The sequence below is a fragment of the Pteropus vampyrus genome, unplaced genomic scaffold (assembly GCF_000151845.1).
Source record: "Pteropus vampyrus isolate Shadow unplaced genomic scaffold, Pvam_2.0 Scaffold311, whole genome shotgun sequence".
Classification (NCBI taxonomy): domain Eukaryota; kingdom Metazoa; phylum Chordata; class Mammalia; order Chiroptera; family Pteropodidae; genus Pteropus; species Pteropus vampyrus.
The window spans coordinates 1,250,659-1,270,606 of NW_011889092.1; the positions used below are offsets into that span (position 1 = coordinate 1,250,659).

A 19,948-nucleotide genomic window follows, 5' to 3' on the forward strand; every position below is an offset into this window, starting at 1 on the left:
CTAAAAAAGAAATAAAAATAAAAATAAATTAAAAAAAAGTAAAAAACTTAGTAAGGATAGTGGATATACCAAAATAATGTATAATTTTCTTTGTTAAAATAGGAATATCTGAGGATGTATTGATGATTATGTAAAAAAAGGCACTTACTGTTGACTTTAGGGTAGGATTTCTGTGGCTATAAACAAAGTTTTGGTACAAGTGGCTAATTTATTAAAATTTCTCTCATTAGTCAAGGATTACTTGAGAGTATGCTAAACCCGTTGTTAGTCAGTTCTTTAACTGTGGGTTTTTATTGTCTTGGAAAGCGAATCAATACTACCAGATCTCTAGAATTTTGATAGTGTTGAGAGTTAAAAAAGAAAATTTTTAATAAAGTTCATCATTGATTAGATTCTCAGCACTTCATTTTATACTAGGATGTGAAAAACCTTGAATTTTCATAGACTAAAAGCTAGTTTTGCTTCTCTTATCATGGAAAGAGGAGGAAACATACTGGTTGACCTTCAGCAACCTAAACTTAGAAGGCAAAACTGGAGTAGCATGCTTCATTTTTAGGGATGATAATATCTGGCATTTATGTTTCTAATTTGAAGTGTGGTGTTGATGGCTTGCTGTTACCTGACAATGCTTTGTGTAACCTCCCTTACAACTTTTTAATCTTAGAAGACCTTAGAAATTAATATAAAAAAGAAGAAAATGACTTTATAGTATAAAATATCCTTTTTTTATTAATAGGTTTACTTATTTAGTTTTAAAAATTAAATTATATATATTTAAGGTGTACAACGTGATGTTTTGATATACATGGTGAAATGATTACTACAGTCAAGCTAATGAACATATCCATCTACTCAAATAGTTACCTTTTGGGAGGTGGGGGGTGGGGAGAGCACCTAAAATCTACTCCCTTAGCATCTTTTCCCGTATACAATACAGTGTCATTAACGAGAATCATCATGTTATACATTAGGTATTTGGACTTACTCATCCTACATAACCACAACTTTGTATCCTTTGACCAACACCTTTCCACTTCTCCTACCTTCTCACTCCTGGTAAATAAAATTCTGTTTTCTGCTTCTGTGTATTCCGCTTTTTTAGAGTCCACATATAAGTGAGATTATGCAATATTTTTCTTTCTGTGTCTGGCTTATTTCACTTAGCATAATGTTCCTTTAGTTCATCCATGTCATCACAAATGGCAAGGTCTCCTTTTTTAAGGATGAGTAATATATACATATATATTTCTATTTACATGTAAGTTTTACGCACACACACGTACACACACACCATACCACAATTTATGCATTCATTCATTAATGTACCCTAATATTGTTTCCATATCATCTTGGCTGTTGTCAATAATGCTACAATGAACATGAGACTGTAGATATCTCTTAAGGTAGTGATATCATTTCCTTTAGGTTACCCCAAAAAGGGTTTGCTGGATCACATGGTAGTTTAAAGTTTTTGAGGAACCTGCTATTGTTTTCCATAATGACTGTACCAGTTTACACTCCCACCAACAGTTTAGATGTATTTCCTTTTCTTCCTTTTCTTCACCAACCAACACTTCAACATTACCAACACTTGTTTTCTTTTATCTTTTTGATAATAGCCATTCTAAGAGGTGTGAGGCGATACTTCAGTGTGGTTTGGTTTTATTTCCATGACGATTAGTAATATTGAGCGCCTTTTCATATACCTTTTGACCATTTGTATAGAAAAATGTCTGTTCAGGTCCTTTGCCCATTTTTAAAAAATCAGATTGTATGATTTTTTTTTTTTTTTTTGCTATTGAGTTGTATGAGTTCCTTATACTTTTGGATATTAACCCCTTATCAGATATGTGGTTTGCAAATATTTTCCTTCAATCTACAGGTTGCTTTTGATTTTGTTGATTGTTTCCTTTACTGTATAGAGTCTTTTTAGTTTGATGCTATCCCATCTGTTTAGTTTTTTTTTTTGTTTCCTAAGCTTTAGGTGTCATAGTCAAAAAATTACGGTCAAGGCCACTGTCAAGGAGCTTTTCCCCTGTGTTTTCTTATAGTTTTATGTTTTCAGGTCTTACATTTAGGTCTTTAATACCTTTTGACTTGCTTTTTTGTAGATAGTGTAAGATAAAGGAGTCCACTTTTATTCTTGTGGATATCCAGTTTCCCTAACACCATTTATCGAAGAGACTATGTGGTCCCCACTGTGTGTTCTTGGCACTTTTATCAAAAATTATTTGACTATATGTGGGTTTATTTCTGGGCTCTCTATTCTTTTCTGTTTGTGTATGTTTCTCTTTTTTTATGCCATTCTATTTTGATTACTGTAGCTTTGTAATGTATTTTGAAATAAGGGAATATGATGCCTCCAGTTCAAGATTGCTTTGGCTAGTCAGCATCTTTTGTGGTTTCATGCAGATTTTAGAATTTTTTTTTTTTTCTGTGAAAAATGTCATTGAAATTTTGAAAAGGATTGCATTGAATCTGTAGATTACTTTGGGTAGTGTGGACATTTTAAAAATATTAATTTTTCCAGTCCATGAATATTGAATATCTTTCCATTAACATGTATCTTCAGTTGCTTTCATCAGTGTTTTATAGCCTGTGCTTTCTTTTATCACTCTCTCTCTGTGTACTTACAGAAATCAGTTCTGTTATTTATTGATTTTCTTTTTTTTAACTCACAATTTACTTTTATGTAATCTTGAAAAATAAAAATTATGTCCTATTAAATGTGCCAACCTTTCCCAAAAGCTGTTCTATATAATGTTAGTATTTGTTTATATTTCTTCTTTTTAGCCAGAAGCCAGAATCTAGAACTAAATTGTGTCATTCTATTCCTGTGGGATTGTTGAATAGCTGAAACCAGGAAGTACCAGAAATTTCTCATGAAAGTTCCAGGAACTTAGTTATGTCTAGAGAATAAGAATGATTAGAATATCCATTCTTGTTTATTAATAGATTTAAATAGGCCATTCAAAAATCATCAGTGGCTACTTTTTAAGAGAACCCAGAAAATGGAATGACGCTAGTGAAGACTAGTGTAATTGGTGAGGCATTATCTATTCTATTTATGATGGTAGGTCATAGATAACATAAAATCTATTATTTATCTTTGTGGGAGGAGATGACATAGTCCTAAGCATGGTAATTTTGCGCTTATGTTTGATTATAGATGTTTTGGGGGATTTACAACATTTCAGAATAAATATTGAAACAGTGCAGGGATCAAAAGCATAAGGGTGCAGCTACTCCAACTCCCTATCTAAATAATGTTTATTAACAGTGTAGTTAAAGCTAACACTGAGGACCTAACATGTGGTAGGCACTGTTAGGTGGTGAGGTTATCATTAATAAAAATTAGGTTATTTCCTTTTTAGATGTAAATATTTTTATATTAGTAATGAAAAGTAACATTTTAATTGGGAAAGATAAAAACTATAAATATATTATAAAAGAGTTTATAATGTAGATAAAAATGGTATATATATGAGTAAATAATTTAGTTGATAATATACATAGTTTAAGCTTTAGAATTATAAAGGAGGGCATGTATTCTAGGATATATATAATCTGATAGAGAGACAGTCTGCAAAATGAAGCATTTTTATATATTTGTATTTATTAAAAGGAAAAATATTGCATTGGATACTTTGTGATGGAATTTAATTGTTAATGTTAAATTACATTCTTAAAAACAAAAAGGACATGGTTACTATCTTTGATTGAGTCTTAATTTAATGAAAAAATAGACCTATAAACAAGTAAAGCTAGTTCACCTGGTTTTGCCTAGGTGAATCATTATCTATCATTAAATAAATGTATATTTAATGCTTCTCATTAGAGCACTGGTTTATAGTGTTGTCCATGTGAGAGAAGTTTCTGCACTTTAAATCATCAGTTCAGGTGATTTGAATTTGGGATTCAGACCTGAAATCACGTTTTTTTCTATTAATACGTATGTTATGTCATTTACCATTAACAATCACATAGGTCTCTTTGTTGTATCTGAGAATCAGTTATTCCCTACTAGGACTGGCTATCTCTTTGATGCATTCCCTACAACCTGCCAAAGTGAATTTTGGATAAGCCACATAGCCTGTATTTTAAATCAGCCTATCTCAAACATAACTTCAAAATAGATAAAACTCCATCTAACCTTTATGGTGTATGGGAAAAAATAATGAACAGAAATTTTATTCTGTAAGCCAACATTACTCTAGCCTAAGCCGTTGCCCTTTCTAATTCTCTAAGATGGCTTGCCTCATGACTTTTCTGAAAAAGGAGGAGGTAATCTAATGCTTTTACTTTAAAAGAGGAAACCGTAACACTATCCAGGAAACATTCCATGATAGCATCCACACATCACTTCTCCACCTATAAAGTCCTCGAATGCAGGGATTATATTTCCCTTGTAATTTATTTCTGGCACTTAGTACAATATCTGGCACATCACAACTGTTTAAATAACATTTAGTGCATGAAATGAAGAATGCTCTTTTCATGTCTGCTGTGTTGGAAATTATAATTCAGTGTAGGAATCAGTAAAATGTTCTTAAGCTGAGAAAATGGTATTGCTAGAAAGAAATCAAAGCATGTCTTTTAACCAATAATTGAGAGCCACAGGTAGCTCATGTGTTGTAAATTACTCTTCTATATTCTCAGAAATTAATTATTTAATGAAGCTTACATTTAAATAGTTTGCAAAAACTATATATATTTCTTGCAGTGGGATTAATCTCTGTATCTGTTTAATGACATTTACTTTCTTCAGTTTTTAAAGCATTTTATATATACATATATATGTCACAGCAGAATTATACTCTTAGTTTTCATACACTAATAAATGTAAACCAAACATCATTGATTCAAAGAACATTCATTTTAAATGAATTTTTATTAATGTTCTTAACAATTATTTTAATAAGGGGTTATTATTTCAGATAATTTTTTTAGTGACTTAAACATTAGAACTCAATAAATTGTTAAATAATATGAGCAAGTGGTTTCTTAAATCAATATTTTTGAGATAGATGCAAAGAAAAATAAAACTTGATTCTTGTCCTCAAAGGGTTTAAATCAAGTAGAATACATGTGCAAATGAGTATAGTATAAGGCAAAATGAAGTAGTTTTTAAATCACAATTATATGCAGCAAAATTATAAGCAAAGAGAAATAATCCATAACAGTAATGAATGATTAAAGAAGACTGGATAAAGTATTCAGTATCAATTGCTATGGCAATAAGATATATCAGTTCTTAAACACTGAGGCCTCCTTTGCCCTGCTTGGCTCAGTTCATAAACACTGAGGCCCATTTTTAAATTTGTGATTTAGAAATCTTGGCTCTTTGCTAAAAATGGGTTTCTGGAGGATAAGAATTTTCTAAATAGAGAGTATAGCCTGATGGTTAAGAATATGGTTTGAATCCTAGCTCTGCTATTTATTAACTGTGAAATCTTGGCTAGTTTACTTTAACCACTCTTTGCTTCAGTTTACCAGTCTGTAAAATAATAATAATAATAATAATAATAATAATAATAGTAAGGTTGTTATTTGTCTTTGTTTCTTATGCTTTCTCATGGACAGATACTTCAGAGCAGAATAAATGAATGGAGATTCTAAGATGAACAGGACTGTGTGTGTGTACGTGTGTACGTACGTACGTACTAAAAATCCAGTTGTAGTGTAGTGAAGTTAGAACTAACTGAAAACAAGAGCAGGGGAAACTGAGTGTTTTAGAGGTAGTTTTTAATTGGGATTTAAAATTTATGTCCCAGGTTTCAGAAAGAGAGCAACTGCTTCTTTGCTACTAAAGAGTTTTTTTTAGAGAATATTGACTTTTAGGCCTAGAACAGTTCCGGAATTCTGAGGATTCTAAAAGCCTGGATGCCAGTTACCTAAGTACCTCCTCTGCTTTTTACAATATTTTCTCTGATTCCTTAAAAATGATTAGTGCAAAATTAACGAGAATATCCCCCTTTCTCCTGTTTAATTTTCCATTATATGTGTGCTGTTAATTAGTTCTGTGTTTCTGTATTGGTAATTCAAATTATTTGATTTGTTTTTGTGAATAACATTGCTCATACAATTTTCTTGTGAATTATGAATAAAGTTGTGAATTTTAATAAAGTAGAATTGTGAATGAAATTCTTTATTTTGTAGCCAAATAATATTGTACTCATTAAATTCTTCAACTGATGTCATATTGAAAGGATGTTAAAATGTTAATATACTTTTTGCTACCATTTCTGAATGTATCTAAACATACAGCAAAATTGAAAGAATATGACAGTTAACACCTACATATCCACCTATACTCTACCATTACTATTTAGTATACTTGTCTTATCATATATCTGTTGATCGTTCTACCATTCATTAATCTATTTTATTTTTAGTGCATTTCAAAATAAACTGAAGACATCAGGACACTTCCTTCTAAATTCTGCGAGTATACTTTGAAAAGTCTATTTTTTTCCCTTTTAATTTCATTCAGAGTTGATGTTTTAATGCTTTTTCATCTCTGTTTATGTGCTTTATTTTAATTTTGAACTTAACTCACTGTAGTTAATTGTATTACTAAGCCTCTCATTGTTAATGCTCAAAATTAGATTGCTTCCTTTTTAGTTTGTACTTTTTTTTTAAAAAAAAAAAAAGGTATTTAATAGTCCTTTTAAACAATTCTTGAAAGTATTTTATGTCTTACATAATTGCAGCATTTTCCCCTACGTTTGCAATGCTTTAGAATATGATTGCCGATATGAATTTCAAAGACAAATTCTTTCATACCATTAGACACTAGAAGCATTGCTTTACTTTTAACTATGTAGAAGACCTCAACTAGATTATGAACTGCTTGCAGCCAGGAATTATATCTCATAATTCCTTGTGGCTCATAACTTCTTGAAAGGAAGAACTCAAATACTTGTTGACATATTAACTCTTTGATATCAATATTCAAAATATTCTGGGCACTATTTATTGTTATAAAGTTGAAAGTTTTTAAAACAAGTCCCAACTTATATTTTTCAGCAACTTTCAAGAATTTGTATTCATTATATGTGATGTATATTCTAATGGAATTCAAAAAATCATAATAGGAAATTGTTCGAGAGGTGTGTAATAGCGAGCCATTGTTCTCAGAATAACAGGATATCCTTCCATTTTATAGACTTTGCTTTCCAGCTCATAAAAGAATATAATGACCTAGTCTGGTCATACATTTTTACAAAAATAATTTTATTATTTTAAAATAATTGAACCATGGACATTGAATTATATAACCATTATAAATTTATCATGTCATTTTAAGATTGGATTCCGAGTTGCAAATAAAATCTAAAGCACATCAAACTCAAATGATGTTTTCTACTGTTTTCATTGTTGTTTTTTGAGATCTATAGGATATCATTTTTCAAAAGTGTTGCAAGTGCAGTTATATCAAAATTATAGCCAGAGAAGGTCCTTTTCTCTCTGCTTAGCACATATGCATGCATACACACATGCACCTGTAGTTGAAACTCTTATGTATCCGGCTTGAAAGATTCTTTTTGGTCTTCCAACCAAGTGCATCTTCCCCTATCTAGAACAGATTTTAAGTCTTGTAAATCTAAATTAGATACACAAATTAGAATTCTGAATACCAAGAGATAGATCATGTAAAAAGGGGTTTACATGCCTTTAATTCCCTATCAATGGTAGTACCTAAATTTTAGTGTCTGAACTTCAATTCTTCTAGCCCTCTGTCTGCAGGTAGGAATATCTAATCATCTTAAGCATCCTGAGCCCCAGTGATATCTTTGGGTTTTTTTTTAATAATTGGGGAAGGAAAATGTTAAGTTCAGTCATCTAGAGCAAAGGGTGGTGAACAATTTTTGCAAAGTAATGGTAAATATTTTAGGCTTTGAGTGCCATATGATCTCTGCCACACTTACTCAATTTTGTTGTTGTAGAGTGAAAGTAGCAACAGACAGTTGGTAAACAAATAGATGTGATTGTGTTCCAATCAGACTTTGTTTAGAGAAACAGACAGCTGCATGTAATTTGCCATCTTGCGCACTAGAGTTGTGCTTCTTGAAATACCTGTTGTGAGGACTTTTTTTTTCCTAATAATTTGTAGATGGACACTTTTGTAAAGTACAATAAAAATGAATTACTGGAAAATGAAATTAAAAAGGCAAAATACAAGCTTAAAATTTTTAATTAAACAGATAAATTACATTTCAGTAAATAGAACAGTCATACATAAGGAAAAAGAAAAAAATTAGAACTGTAGATATTGTTACTTAAAATTATCTTCTAGCCTATTAATACAGATTTGCTATTATAGTCATAACTTCTTTTGTCATTGACTACACACAAAATTGAATGCAATTACAACTCCCATTTAACAACACTCTAAACACTGTGTATATCAATAAAAAATTTAATGTGACAAATAATTTTGCTTCTGTTAATTCTGTTAACTTACCTAATATAGATTTGATTAACAACAGTGCTACACACATGAGATAATATATCCTAAACTGTTCCTATGTTTTTTAATAACATTCAGAGAAACCAAACTCAGAGGTATGTTGATGAGAACTGGAGGAGAGATTTAAAAGAAATTTCAGCAAACTCAGGATATTCCTTTTTTAACTTTTTCCCAAGATAAAGCAAGTGATTTTTCATTTTCAGAATTCATTTTTAAATCTTTTATTAGTAGTCAGTTCCAGCAATTTATCCTATAGAGTTATAGTAAAATTTAAATAATCTCTCAATTAAAGAAATGGATTCTGGATTCATAAATTTCCAATATGTGGATCTTCTTTTGGTGATCGAAAATGTTCTATCAAATTCATAAGGTATATAGTGATAATCTTTCAACAAATGTATAGTATCTAATCAAACAATTTTCATTGAAAATCATTGTTAAATTATGAAATTTCAAAAGTTTCTGTAGAGACTCAGCTATTTCATGCTGTTAACTTCCTTTTTTTGCTTTGATCTTATTGGCCATTTAGAAACATTTGTATGTCTTCCTTACATGGAAGTATGAAGATCTTTAAAAATATAAAATATGTAATGGAGCCTTGGAGCTGGAATCGGTGTAAAGATTGTACGTCGCAACCCTTTTTACATTCATTCTCTCCTTGTAATATAGATTAGGAGCTGGCAAACTACAGGCATCTGGCCTGACACCTGTTTTGTAAGTAAAGTTTTATTGAACCATAGTCACCCCCATTTGTTTACATGTTATCTATGGTGGTTTTCTTGCTACACTGACAAAGTTGGGTAGTTGACACAGGAATCATGGCGTACAAAGCCAAAAATATTTTCTCTATGGTACTTGACAGTAAAAATTTGTCAGCCACTAGAGGTCTTGTAGCCTCTTTCTGAATTCAATGATAGTAATTTCACCATTTCTCAAGGCATTCGTCTTCTAATTAAAATGTTCTTACTAATATTGTGCAAAAATATTCTCTTCCAAGTAACCTTTCTGGGTACATGATAGCCTTTTAGGAATTTGAAGATAACTTTTATGCTTGTTCGTCTATATCCCACTCCCAGCCTTCCCAGTCTTAGGCTTCTGTAGTTTATCCAGTACATACTTGAAAGACCTATGCGATTGTTTTAAACCTTTTACCTATCTAGTTTTCTGTCATTATTTCCTCAAATATTGATACTTAGATCAGAAGCCAGTTTAATAATCCTATGGTTGTGATTGGCTCAGAGTAGAGCAGATTGTTTATGCTTTTATTTTTTAAAGTTTTACTATAGACTTCATATGTACCGGTCACTCAATGATGTTATTATTACTATTAATATAGGCTAAGTTGCATTACCTTTTTAGGTAGCTATATCCCAGTGACTCTTATTGAGCTTAAACTCAAAACCACTAAGTCTTTTACATAGCTTGCCATTAAATCACATCATCTCCATCCTGTACTGAACCCACAGTAGAGCTTTTACTCCTATGAGTTTCCATTGTATTGAGTTCAGCCACTGTACCAGTATATTGAGAAGTTTTTGTATGTTGATTCTGTCATTCACATATTTACTGTTCCTCTTAGCTCTTATTCATGTGAGAATTTGATAGGAATGAATTACTTGATCAACACTTTGCTGTTTGCATGTTTGTTATTGAACACGTGAAAAATTTCTAGAAATTTTTCTTAGAGTTTATGGTATATTGAATTATTACTCATAAACTAATCTTTCCTCATCCTTTCTTTTGGGGGTGAAATATACATTCCTGACTCACTGACTTTGGACTTGGTCATATGGGTTACTTGGGCCAATAAAATGGAGATGGAAGTCACAGGAGGCCACTTCTGAGATGAGACTTTAAGAGACCTGGCAAGTTTCTTCCAGCAACCTGTTCTTCTGCCATTTACCGTAAGAAGAGCTTGCTCTAGGTGACTACTGCCCCTTCAGACTGGGTCCCAGAATGAAATACAAGTGAAAGAGAACTGAACTTGACCAACCACCCGAAGCAGAGATGCTCCAGTCAATCTGAATTCATGACTAAGAAATTAGCATTTAAGCAAGCCATTGGCATTTTTGGAGTTCTTAGCATTAATTCAGCAGTAGCAATGCATACACAGTTAACTAAGTTATTTAGTTTGTGGAACATCATCTCTGAAATGCCTTTTACTTGTAAATAACAAAATAAGCCAATAATAAACCATCATAAACTCTTGCTAAAGGGAGATCATAGGTAAATTTTGTGTCTCGTATATGTTGAGGTACATGGCATGAAATGAGAAATCATCTCTCGATTAAAGAAACTGTAGTTACTAAACTAGATACACATATATCCTGCTGCTCTAGCTGTGCCTCAAATGCTTTGAGTCAATACTTTCTACAATTTGACTTGTTACTATTGTCAGGTTTTCTTCTTTCTATTATGTTTTTCTGTTCCTCCTCATCTCTTATGATTTTTTTTTCACTTTCAGCTTTTTTTTTCTTGGAAATAGCTGATATTTTCACAGGCTATATGTACAATGTAAAGAAATAATGGAATAAGACCATTGGAATTCTAATTCTGGGTCTATCATTTGTTAACACAATCACCCTAAATAAATTATTTAAACCGTTTCCTCCTCTACATAGGGGGGTTAATAAATAACTAACAGTTGTCAAGCTGAAATGAGATGACAACATCATTGTCACAGTGTCATTTGTATATACAGTCATTTAACAAATACTGAGTGAATTCTGAGAGATACAATGCTTTGCATGTGATAAAAGAATCAGTGCATTTTATGGCGTTTTGATAAGCATAGTCCTACAAAGTACTTGTTGGTATCACATTAATGTCAGGTGAAAAGAAAACAGTTCATTTCTATTTATAGAAGAAGTTACAAAAATATTTGCCACTAGAAATCATTGAACAGTTTTAAAGATGTGTTTATACATCACGGCTTAGTACTTCATTTCAGGACATTTTGCATTATCTTTGGCAATGAATAGGTACTGTCAATGGCTGATATTTTTGTCGTATCTGAAGATATGAATTCAAAGCAGAATATAAGAAGATTGCTTATATCCTGTTTCTTCTTATAGTTACATTTATTCACAATATAATTTCAAGTGTATATCATGCCCTTAAATATTATAGACAACCGTATTCTTTTTTTATAACCTTGGATAATATACAGTAAAAACAATGGAGCTAACAACTTTTTTCCTCTATTATTTGGGTATGTGTCAGACATTTTGACTGTTTCATAAGATTTTTTTAAATTAAAAATTGTGTGTTTAACAAGTCAAATATTACAGAGGTACATAAAATTAATTGTCTTTTATTGCTTTTCAAATTTGCTCTTTTATGTTTAGTATCTTTACATATTAAATGAGCACACATAAAAGGAATCTTTTCCTTTTATGTGTGCTCATTTAATATGTAGTTTTTTTATCCTTTATAAAAAAGTAGGATCATACTTAAACTTATTCTAAATCTTGTCTTTCATATTTAATAGTATTTTTGTCACCAATATTTTCCTCAAATGAATAAAGATCTCAATTTTATTGACAGTATCATAGTTCATATTATGGTTGTAAATTATTTAATATCCACATTGATTGATCCATATTGATTTTAAGTTGTTGAAAACAACTACAGTGAACATGTTTGTTTAGCTTGTTATACTTGTGCTTTTATTTTAATAATTCTGAAAATGACTTCCTGGCAACAAAGCATATCTGCATTAAAATTTTTAACAGATACTAATAGGTAAAACAATTAACATATTTTTCTAATAGGTAAAAAAATGTAAATGCTACAGCAATTTGTATTTACATTAACAATTTACAGGTAGTCCCCCCTTATCTGTAATGGATACGTTCCAAGACCCCCAGTGGATTCCTGAAACCACAGATACCAAGCCCTGTATATATTATGTTTTTCCTTATACAGTCATCCCCTCCTATCTGTGGTTCGCTTTCCATGTTTTCAGTTATCTGCAGTCAAAGGTGGTCTGAAAATATTAAATGGAAAATTGCAGAAATAAACAATACTTAAGTTTTAAATTGCGCTGTTCTGAGTGGCATGATGAAATCTCATACAGTCCTGCTCTGTCCCTTCCAGGACATAAATCATCCCTTTGTCCAGTGTTTCTCCTCGGTATCCACTACCCACCCCCACTTAGTAGCCATCTGGTTGTTAGATTGACTACCGTGGTATCACAGCATTTGTGTTCAAGTAACCCTTATTTTACTTCATAATGGCCCCCAAATGCAAGAGTTGTGATGCTAGCAATTTGGATATGCCAAAGAGAAGCCACAAAGTGTTTAACTGAAAAGATACGTATATATAGGGGGAAAAAAACCAGTTTATATAAGGTTTGGTACTATCTGCAATTTCAGGCATCCACTGGGGTCTTTAAACGTGTCTCCCACAGATGAGGGGGAACTACTATTACATATGTGATGTGTACAGTAACATTAAATAATAACTAATAATAAAATAGAATAATTATACCATATTAAAAGTTATGTGGATGTGGTATCTCTCAGAAAACTAGCACTAATTTCTTTTTCCTTCTCAGTTTCACAGATAGAAAATTCATTCTTACCATAAATCTTAGCAACCTCAGCATCCTATTTTTTTTTCTTTCCTTAAATCAAAAATTTTCACCTTTTCACTTAAAGGAAACACTTTCTGGCTTCTCTTTAGCATATCTGAATTGTCAATATCACTACTTTTGAGCTTTGGGGCCATTATTAAGTAAAATAAGCATTTCTTGAACACAAGCACTGCACAACCACAAAAGTCGATCTGATAACCTAGATGGCTGCTAAGTGACTAATGGGTGGGCAGGGGGTCAGTGAAATGGCTGTAAGTGAAGCAGGGGATAAGAGAGGTATCCAGAGTGGATGTTGCCAGTTGTTCTTTTTTTTGCCAAGCTTGACCAAAAATATCTAATTTTAAGTTTCATTTTTCTGAATACTGGTGTTTATGCATATTCCTATGTTTGAAGTTGTTCGCAATGCATTTTCCTTACTGGTTATTCATATACTTTTTTTTTTATTAGTTTTTCTTTTTCAAATCAATTCATAGGTGCTTCTCGATTGCAGGAATTTAGGCAAGAGGTCTTTTTTTACTTTCCTTCTCTTTTGTTTTAGAATATTTTTATATATACTAGAAAATTATTTTTGTCTATAATATATGCATTGTTTGTTTTATACACAATGTTTTCCCACCACTTGCCTAATTTTAATGTATATCTCTAATACATATGTGCTAATCTCTAAAAGACAGTTTGGATTCTGTTATTGTAGGTTGGTAGAATCTTGTAATTAAGATTTGGAAATGACTTTGGAAGTATTGTTTTGTTTTGTTTTAGTTAATGAATTCAACACTTATAATAGAGGCAGTAGTCATAGAATTTTATAGTTAAGCCTAAGAAAGAAGAGATACTTATTCAGTACGTACTGTGTCCCAGTTACTGTGCTAGGCATTTCATGGGCTCAGTTTAATTCTCACAATGATTGCATCCCTTTGGTTGAATCTCCATAGGTTGGACTGAAATTTGTAACAGGAGATATTGGAGACATCCATTGCGACTCTTTTACTATTCATATGAGCAGCCTCAGCTCCTAGTTAATTGATTTTCTTGAGCAAGTAGTGCTATAGCTCAAATATCTTGGGCTTGGCCAGGCTGGGATTCCTTCCACCATTCTCCACATTAGTTATCCTTAGCCTTAATTTTACACAGTGTAAGGAAAACTGGAACTTGGGGTAATTTTAAATTAATAACAGTGAAAAGTATGTCTATACTTTTCTTGCAATGGATTTTACTTAAGAGAATGACAAACTCAATGTTTACTTTTTGTTTTTTGAAAAACAATCTGGGTATCTTCTTAAAATTTATTGAAATGAAAGAATAATTTGACTACTTAAATGTAAATGTTTTATTTTAAGCATTATTTTTTTAAACTAAAAATTACCTGGCATATATGCCAAAAAATTAATGTCTTTTTGCTGAATTATAGTTGATATAGAAAATGTCATATATGTATACTTTAGGAACACCATGTTCCCATTGCAGGAAAAAGAATAGTAGAAAGGCATGTCTAGGGCCTTCTAGAATGATTGTACAGTTTGTGCCTTTGCTAATAAGCTAAGGTTCAATAGGAAACTGAAATCCAGTCCTGGTTTTTCTCATCAAGCTGAATGCCTTGTCATCATAGTCCCTTGGAGAATGGGACACCTTTCATTCATACAGATAAGGATGCCTTGCCAAGCTATTTCTTATAGAGTTGGGTCCTCTCAGAGGAGGTTGCCTTTTCCTAATTTGTATACTAAAATGATCTTTGAGTCACACAAAGGTGACATACAGGATAGTGGCAGGCCCTGAATATATCAATCAGAACAAATTTGGAAACAGAAAGAATTATTGATAACTCTCACTGGTAAATGTTCTGTGTTCATCAGGATAGGCTAATTGCTTTAACTAACAACCAGAAAATCACTGAGTCTTATCGAAAAGAAATTTATTTCTCATTCGCTTAACACTTTATTGCAGGAATTTGTTGAATAGCTTTCACGTGATGATTTAGTGATCCAGGCACCTTTAATCTTGAGGCTCCAAGATTCTTTAGGTCATCAGGCCCTCTGCTGGGTGGATCCTCTGCATCTAGTTAGCAGAAGGAGAAGCAGGAAAAAGATTGCACATGGGAGGTCTTGTTAGGCCTGAATATAATACACATTACTTCTTTTCACATCCCATTGGAAGCTGGAAAAATCTGATCAATGTGTATGCCTCGAAGAGGAGAAGAACATGGATACTAGTAATGCTAACAGTCTCTGACACATTTGATTTAAAAAAATATAGAAATAGTTTTTTTTATCTGGAAGTATTATTTTATCTATATGTTGGGTCAGTGTTTTAAGAGAACAATAAAAGTTGTAGGTAATTTAGCTGATTAATTCCTTTAAATACATAAATGGTTGGTGAATCCAGTAACCAAGATAGGAAAAAGTAATTAAACAAATAGAAAATTTAACATATATTACTTGGCAGGTTGCCCAGAAAACTCGATAGAGTGATGACTACTTGCTTATGAAAACAAATAGTATTCGCATTCACTCCTGAATAGAGCCTTTTAGTGACTTAATCTGATTCATAGAAGTAAAATTTGATATATATGTTGAATATTAATCTTCTGCATCTTTTTAAAGTTTTATGATACTAGCCTATATTCTTAAAATTCTCTAGTATTATTATAAGGTAATCTATTTAAGTGATTCATGTGACCTTGTGATTTGGTACTGTTGTGTAAATTATCTTCAGAGTTAAGCTTTTACTGTGTATATATCAGTGGAATAAAGAATTGGGAAAATACTATAAGAAATAGGATTCTTCCTATTTATCATATTATAAGTGTATAAGCATAAATTTATATATTCTGTCTAAGCTCTAGTGATTTGATGGTCCAGTCATTTCAGGAATTTTTTTAAATTGTGAAACATTAAAGAAGTAAATAAAAAACACCAAGAATAGAAATGTATACTAAATATATAATTATGAAACAAATTCCCATGTAACTGCCATCTACATAAAGAAATAGAAAAATTTCCAGCACCCTGGAACCTCCCTGTGTGTCCATTTTATTATACCTTCTTTACTTGCTTCCAGAGGTAACTACTATTCTGACACATGATAATCATTGCTTTACTTTATAACTACATATGCATCCTTAAAGAATATAGTGTAGTTAATCCCATTTTCAAACATTATGTAAGTGGATCACAGTGATGTAGTCTTTGAGTCTTATGTCAATCATCATCATGTTTATAAGATTCAAGCTATTTTATGTTGCTATAAATTGAATAAACTTTATAGAATAAAAAAGACAAGAAGTGGATATAATAAAACATCTGAGGATATAAAAAAAAGTCAGAAGATCTATACAGCAAAACAATATTTTTTTCAATGGGAGTTTTAAAAAAGAAAAGCAAAAATGAAGGGCACTAAAATATTAGCAAAATATTATCTTGTATATATAAACTAAACTCCCAAACTAAACTGTAGAAGATATTTAATTTTCAATAACAACTTAACTTCCCTTTTAAGGTTTATTTTGTGGGAAACTTAAATGGGTATGAAATGGAAAATCTTTGTGGTTTTAATTAGCATTTCCTGATTACTGATGAGATTGAGCCTCTTCTCTTGTCATATGGTTATTGGTCATTTAGAAATCTTTTGTGAATCATCAGTTCAAGTTTCCTGCCCATTTTTCTCTTTTCTTAATTTTAAGTGTTATTTATATATCTCAGATACAACTTCTTTGTTGTTTATATGTATTGCAGATCCTTTAAATCACTCTATGTTTACCCTTTCATTCTTTCATTTCTATAGTTTGTTCATTTTCATTGCTGTATAGTTTTCTATTGTGTATGTATACCACAGTTTATTCATTCTACTGTTAATAGACATTTGAGTTGTTTTCATTTATTGGTTTTTATGAAAAACGTTGCTATGATCATTTACATACATGTCTCCTGTTGCACATATGCATGAGTTTTTATGTCATGTATTAAGAGTAGAATTGCAGAATCATAGGATTAAATGTGTCTTAAATTTTACTATATAATTTCCCAAAGTGGTTGTAGCAATTTACACTATACCAGGAGTGTGTGAGAATTCTTACATTGTACATGGTCAGCATGCTTAATATTGTCAGATTATTTTCCAGTCTGGTAGGTATGAGATTATATCATTTGTTTTTAGTTGTATTTCACCTATTATTAATGAAATTAAAAACTTTTTTAAGCGTTTTTTAACCATTTGGTTATATCTTCTTTTGTGAAGACCCTTTTCAAGTATTTAACCCTTTTCCCATTAATTTGTATTTCCTTTTCTTATATATAGGAGTTCTGTGTATATTTGAAATAAAACACTTAGTAACATGGGTTAAAATATTGTCTTCCATCATGTAGATTTTACTTTTTTCTTATTTTTTTCTGGTAATATTTCCATTTGATCTTATATTCCATGCACATAAACATTTATTTTAATTTTAAATTAAATTACTGCAATGACATTGGTTAATAAAATTATATAGATATCAAGTGTGCAATTCAGTAATATGTCATGTGTATATTGCATTGTGTGTTCACACCCAAAGTCTAATTTCCTTCTGTCACCATATATTTGACCTTTGCCCTTATCTACCTCCCCGCTTTTCCCTTTGGTTGTCCATGTTAATGAGTCTCTGTCTTGCTCAACTTTTTCTTTCTGACATTTCGCTTAGCATGATAATCTCAAGAGCCATTCATGTTGTTGCAAATGGCAGTATTTCATCTTTTCTTATGGCTGTATATATATACCACTGTATATATATACCACAGCTTCTTTATCCAGTCATCTATCAAAAGGCATTTCAGTTGTCATCTTGTCTTGGTCACCGTGAATAATGCTGCAGTGAACATTGGGGTGCATAGATCTTTATGGATAAATGTTTTCAAATTTTTTAGGTAAATGCCCAGAAGAGAGATTGTTGGGTCATATGGTAATTCTTTTCTTAATTTTTTGAGGAACCTCCAGTAAACCTCCACTGTTTTCCATAGTAACTGTACCAGTTTATATTCCCACCAGCAGTGTATTAGGATTCCTTTTCCCCCACAACCTCTCCAAAACTTGTCATTACTTGTCTTATAGATGATAGCCATTCTAACAGGTGTGAAGTGATATCTCACTGCAGTTTTGATTTGCATTTCCCTAATGGCTAGTGAAATTGAGCATCTTTTCATATGTCTGTCGGCCATTTGTCTGCCTGCTCGGGGGAAGTGTCTGTTCAGGCCCTCTGCCCATTTTTTAATTGGATTATTTGCTTTTCTTGTTGAGTTGTATGAGTTCTTTGTATATTTTGGATATTAAATCCTTATCAGAGGTGTTGTTTGCAAATATCTTCTCCTATTCAGTTGGTTGCTTTTTTGTTATTTTCTTTTTAATTCACTCTTAAAATAGTTGTCAAGAATTGTGAAGGGTCTAGATTTTACCCTACTTACAAGCTAAGACATTCCTTAGATGTTAGAATAAGAAACAAGACTCCTGGTCAGATGTAGAGGACTTTATTACTCATGGCAATAGCGATAGCCAGAGTGACAGCATTTGTATGCTAGTTCCCTAAGCCCCAGTTTCCACAGGGAAATGCAAAGAAGGCCAAATGCCACAGTGGGTTGCGTTATAGGAGAGGAATCCCTAGCTTAGGGAACCTCAGTCTTTTAAAATGGACAGTAAACAAATCTGACCATTGTCCTGGAGAGAGCCATTATCTTTATTGTGCTTGACAGTAATCACACTTGCCTTTTGCTTCATAGGGAGACACTTTTATCCTTCAATGCTGTTTGTTATACTGACATCCTTGAAAAGATAGTTTGGAATAAAGGCAGTCATTGCTTCTGCTTACAAGAAGAAATACAGAAATGCAAGTGACCCATGGTCTCTTTTAATATAGAGTTGCTTTTTAAAATAAGTTCTTCATTTTAAGATAGTTGAATTTATTAATATTTTGTTTTATGGTTATTTTCCATTATACGAAAGATGTTCTCCGATATCTTCTTTATAATACATTTAGATCTGTTTAGTTTTTTAGATTCATAATTTATCTGGAATTGATTTAGTATATGGTATGAAGAAGAGGTCCAGTTTCATTTTTTTACATGTGGATACCCAGTTATGCTAGCATCATTTATTGAAATTAGCCCTTTTTGTATTAATCTGCAGAGCCACTTTTGTCATATATCTGTGTGTCTGTTTCTAGGATTTTTTTTTTTTTCTGTTTTATTGGTCTTTCATACCTACATGAGCACTACACTGTCTTAATTCATACAGCTTTCCAATGAATTTTGATATCTGGTATAGGAATTTCTTTTATATTGTTCTTCTCTGTTTTGACTACTCGTGGCCCTTTGCACTTTCATACAAATTTTACAATCACTTGTCAAGTTTTGCTAAAATACCAGCTGAGATTTTGGTTGATTGCATTTATTTTTAGATCAGTTGGGAAGGAACTGACAGCTCTATAAAATGAGATGTCGAATCAAGTTGGCGTGTCTCTCCATTTTTCAGGTATTCTTTAATGTCTTTCAATAAAATTTTATAATTTTCTCAATAGAGGGTTTGAACATTTTTGTTAAATTTAATATTAGGTGCTTAATGTGTTTTTTGATGCTATAGGAATATAATTTCTTATCTGAAACCCTTTAGGCCAGATGTATATCAGAATTAAAAATTTGGATTTTAGAAAGGTTATACAGTGCGTGTACCATATAGTATATCCCCCATGGTATCTGAGACGTAAAAACTGTAAATAGTTTCATTTCAGTTCAGGACAGGTTTTGCTGCCAAATAAGTTACACATAAACTTTATCTTTATATCATTTTATATTTTGGAATTTTAGACCTTTGTTATAAATGATGGTGATTGTCTTTTAAGAAATTCACTTTTTAACTTC

The 19,948-nt window shown here is 31.6% G+C and overlaps 1 protein-coding gene across 2 annotated transcripts in view; it reads left to right on the top strand.

Annotated features, from left to right (window-relative positions):
* FCHSD2 (FCH and double SH3 domains 2) overlaps positions 1-19,948 on the top strand; it is a 241,716-nt gene that overhangs the window by 86,638 nt on the left and 135,130 nt on the right. The gene's annotated exons all lie outside the window — the stretch shown is intronic.